We start from the raw sequence: 4893 nt of genomic DNA, 5'->3' as shown, positions 1-4893 counted from the left end.
CTTGTCATCAGAACAAGTTAGAAAGCATGACAGACACTCAGAGTATGCAATGAAGCATAGTCAGTCCACTCCCCAGGCTCTACAGGAAGGACTGCTCTGATACCATATTGTAACATCCCGTCCAGCAAAATACCATGCTTAAGTCAGGGTATTTCTACTAGAAAGAACTTACGTAACCTTTTCTAGTATTAACTACTTAATTATCAAGCCTTTGTATCGAGTTCGCGTTTCAGTTTTAAGAAAATGCCAGAAAATTGTTTTTTTTTTCATTAAAGTCATAATTCAAACATTCACAAATAATAATAATCACATAAATATTATTGATAATAATTCTTATACAAAAGAGACCAAATAAAACTCAAATACAATATACTAAACCTACCCCTCTATGTAAAATAAAATCTCAAAGGACAATAGCGAGGGGACTCTATGAAAGCAATTAAAACCATAAAGAAAGCCTACTGATCGCTCGCAGCTTCAAATTGCGTCTTCAAACCTGTCGCTGAAAGGGTGGAAAATTTGGGGGTGAGAACCAAACCACATGTTCTCAGTAGAGGTCGAGAATGCCATGAAAGTAAAGAATAAAGCACATAGTTAACTGCATTCATAGACATCTAAAAGGAAACTAACTTTCTTTAAAAGCATTAGTTAATTACTCAATATCCTAAATCCATATTTTTCTTGTAAAACTTTTAAAAGTTTCCTAGACTGTATGAATGACCAACCTGTCCCAGTCATAGGTTCATTAAGTCTATGCTGAACCAGTTTGATTTTTCATACCTTACTAGACCATAACATAAAAGAAGTTACCTACGCGGTATAAATGATCATCCTACTCCAAGCATAGGTTCATTAAGTCTATGCTGAATCAGTCAGATACTTTATACAAAACTAGACCTCAAACGTACCAGTCACGGCCTTAGGCCCAAACAACTCAATCAACACCCAATTCAACACAATCCAGCCAATCAGTTACAAACACAAGTAATGAGGTTCAAACACAATCAAGAGCAATTACATCAAGTATAGCAACAAGCAGTTAAACAGAATTATTCACTTAGGCAAACCAATTACAATATACACACCCAAACAATGTCACATAGATGCATATGATGCATGCCTGTCCTACTTGCCATGAGCTCACGCGTCGGTTATGTTGCCAGACCCGACTAGGATAAGCGGGATTAGACCACCATCCTTATCCGTAGGTTCCATAGACAAGCGGGAATTAAACCACCATCCTTGCCCGGAACACGCAAGCGGGATTAAACCACCGTCCTTGCCTCCACAGTAAGCGGGATTAAACCACCATCCTTACTGGGTACATAAAATAATACGCAAGCGGGATCACACCACTGTCCTTGCTGAACAATTTATCAATACGTGAGCGGGATAAAACCACCGTCCTCACTGCAGGCGGGACAAAACCACCATCCCTGCATAATGGTTTACGCACTAAGCAAGCGGGACTAGACCCACGCCCCTACCAACAATCTGATAAACCAAATATTCTTTTCTCAAAAGAAACATTGAAGTTATTATCATTAAATAAGTCTTAAATATTTATTTTGATCAAGTCCTTATATGTTTTTATAAAATTTGGACATAATCCCCTTTAAAAATAGGACTTATCCACCCTTACGGGTTCCTTCTTTCTCAACAATTCATCAGCCTCTTTCAGCATTTGCCACAACAATATATTCTCAAAAACATTTGATAATAGAAAATCTATTTCTTAAATTCCATATCCAAAATAATTACCAACACAACTGTGCAGCCTGATTTCCATTTTGTTTTTAAAATATCAAATGAATTCGGAATTACGCAAACTTTAAATCCACGTGACCGTCTCGGATTAAACTTTCTATTAAATCAAAAATCATAATTTTTCGTTGTCTCTAGCTTCGGGAATATAAGCAAAACCGTGACTATTCTGCAGTATTTTAAATCCAAAAAACAGCAGCACCATACAACATTTGAAATTTCATATAAAATCCAAATTAAATCCAACCACCTTCAAAATTAATGTGGTTAAACATAACTCATCCAAATTTCTTTCTAAATTGGTTCCAGGGTCATACCATTTTTTATGAAGGAGTTACATAGCTTGGAAGTTAGGTAATTTTCTGCAGAATTCTGTTTTACAAATCATTGAACACAACCTCTTCCAAGTCCCATAACTCACTTATTAAAACATAGAAAATCCTGAAATTTAAATCACATATACTAAACATACTTAATTTTCACCTCCAATTGGTTGCATCTCAATATCTATCCAGTATCAAAAGTTATAAACTCCCAAAGTTACTAATTTAAGGAAATAGAATCTGGCTTTTTCTGCATAATGCATCATCCTTCAAAAATTCATATCTTTAAAACTACAAGTCCAATTGTTCTGAAATTTTACGACATTAAATAATAGGAATAAAGTTTTATTTAAAATTAGTTCCATTTCAAAATTCAAACTGCAGAATTTCCAATTGAGGAATCAAGTTGCTGCTGCGTTAAACGTTCTGCAGAAAAACCAGTTTTGATATCCATGTTTCAAAAATTCACCATAAATCATAAACTTAGTGAAAAAGTCTCAAATTTAGCAGTCCAGTTCCCTATATCCCAAGCTCAATCCGGACTTCGTCCCACGCAATTCCGATAATCACAGAAATAGTTATAGTTTTTCAAAGTTTCCGGCTTCCTTTAAAAATAATGCAGAAAATCAAGTTTTACATTTTAACTTTGAAAAATCATTACTAGTTCTATAGTTAATTCAAACTTCTCAAAATTGAGTCCCAACAACAACTTTTATTATACTTTACCCAGCCTTTGCTCTTATATCATTTCGATTATCGTTGAATAACGGATCACTTCCAAAGTCACCTTTTAATTTCAAAAATCAGTTTTTCAGCAATCTATTTAGTATTCAAAATCCAACCCTTCAAAACCCCTCAAAACCAATTCCAAATCAACCACCAACCAAGTTCATTAACATTACAATATACCAAATAACAACTCAACGGCAACAAATCCAACATAACCCATTAAAATTCAGAAATTCTCAACAATTAGTCATCAAGCAATTTCCAATCCACATAATCAATCAATATCACTAATCAACAATTCCAAATAACAATCTCAACCATTCCAATCACAATTTCAGCCACAATTCAATATTCACATAGTCAATCAATTACTCACAGATATTAAATCTATTTGCAGTTATTCAATAAACCTTGTAGGCATTCCTAAATTGAAATCGTTTTAAACCCCCTACCTCAATGTCGAAACTCGTGGAAATCACTAAACCCAGCAGCTCCATTGGCAGTTCTAACATCCATTCTGCTCTCTTAGCAGCTACCATGATGATTCTGTGTAGCTCCATTGATGGTGAAAGGTCTCAGCATCAGCCAAACAGCACGATAACGATTCAGAGTGGAGCCAGAGCAGGGCCAGACCAACAATAACAGTTCCAGCAGCGGCGGTGCTATCACGTCTCTTCCTCTCCCCTCTATCCAACGGCGACGTTTGTGGCTCCACCAGTAGGGACAGCGGCAATCAAGGTTTCCGATGGTAGTGGCGTCGTAGCTCAAAATAGAACCCAAACAGAGCGACGGTAAGAATGGCGGTCATGGGTGACAGCGATGCGGGTTCCATCACCACGACTGTGAAGCGTGACAGTGGTGTCTTCCCTCACTCAACGATGCTCTCTCTCTGTCGGCCTCCCTCCATCCATGAGCTTCTTCCTTGGCGGACCAGAGAAGCAGAAACAAAGGAGCTACATCGTGCTTCTCTCTCGCGAGCTGGCAAGGACGACAGTGACACGGGCTTCGGTGACGGCTCCATCTTCAACAGCGGCGGCGACTGGCGCGACGATGGCTCCGGTGACGAGTTCGACGACAACGGCAAGAGGGTGTGCTTGGCGGATTAGAGACTTGAAATCGACGGCACACAATGAGAGGAAGCTCGACGGGTCGGCAGCGGTGGCATCCCTCCTCGCCGGCGACTCCCTTCTCCCTCTCCTCTTCTTCTTCTTCCTCGCGGTGCTCAGCCTTTCTCTCCTCTCTCTGTGTTTTTTTTTTCGTAGGTTCTGTGTCTGTGTTGTGTCACGTTGAAAGTGATGAAAGGGGGATGTGGGCTGCATTCAAAGGCTGGGGAAAGGGGAAAAATTAGGGTTAGGGTTTCTCAATTTGGGAAATTAGGGTTTCTGAGTTTGATTTGGGAATTAGGGTTAGAAATTAGGGATTTTATAAAAAAATATGGATAGGTATGGATAGATATTTTTATAAAATTAGAGGGTAGAGTAATTTTAAAACCTAATATACTTTATTAAAAATATTTAGGAACATTATTTATCAATATATTGCTAAGTTCAATCAATTATTTCTAATTTTCATTATAAAATAAACATATTAATCAAATTTTTATAAAATACAGTTTAAACTCAATACTAATTAGTTAAATTAAATGATATAACTTTTTATTATTTTTCTATCACCGAAACTTTAATTTCAATTTACAAAATATCTAATTATAATAAAATTACTTAAAATTAAAGTATTTATAAAAATTCATTTAATCATTCCTAATAAATTAATCTCTAAAAGTTCAAACTAATAAAATAAACCATAATTCATTCATATTAGAAATTACCTAAATTAAATTATATAATACTTTCATTACTAAATTTTATTTCCAAAGCATTTGAAATAACCAATTATAAAAATTACATAAGAATATTAATCAACTTACACTCCAAACATTAATAAAACTAATTTTATTACTCTTAATTAATTAATTTATAAAATAAGATATCAAATTAATAAAATAAATCGTAACCTTTTCAGAAAAAAAGTTACTTAAATTAAATTATACAATTCTTTCTTATTTTTCAATTACTAA

General features: G+C 35.5%; 1 long non-coding RNA gene across 1 annotated transcript; it reads right to left on the bottom strand.

Annotated features, from left to right (window-relative positions):
* Positions 1–289: 289 nt before the first annotated feature.
* On the bottom strand, positions 290–4211 carry LOC140176371 (uncharacterized). Its single transcript, XR_011867637.1, has 2 exons — positions 3269–4211; positions 290–502 (listed from the first exon to the last, which is right to left on the bottom strand). It is a non-coding gene; the product is annotated as an uncharacterized lncRNA (long non-coding RNA).
* Between the last annotated feature and the right edge of the window lie 682 nt (positions 4212–4893).

The sequence above is a fragment of the Arachis hypogaea genome, chromosome 11, assembly GCF_003086295.3.
Source record: "Arachis hypogaea cultivar Tifrunner chromosome 11, arahy.Tifrunner.gnm2.J5K5, whole genome shotgun sequence".
Lineage (NCBI taxonomy): Eukaryota > Viridiplantae > Streptophyta > Magnoliopsida > Fabales > Fabaceae > Arachis > Arachis hypogaea.
The sequence above is the reverse complement of the archived record's forward strand: the minus strand, read 5'-3'. Positions and strand labels throughout refer to the sequence as shown.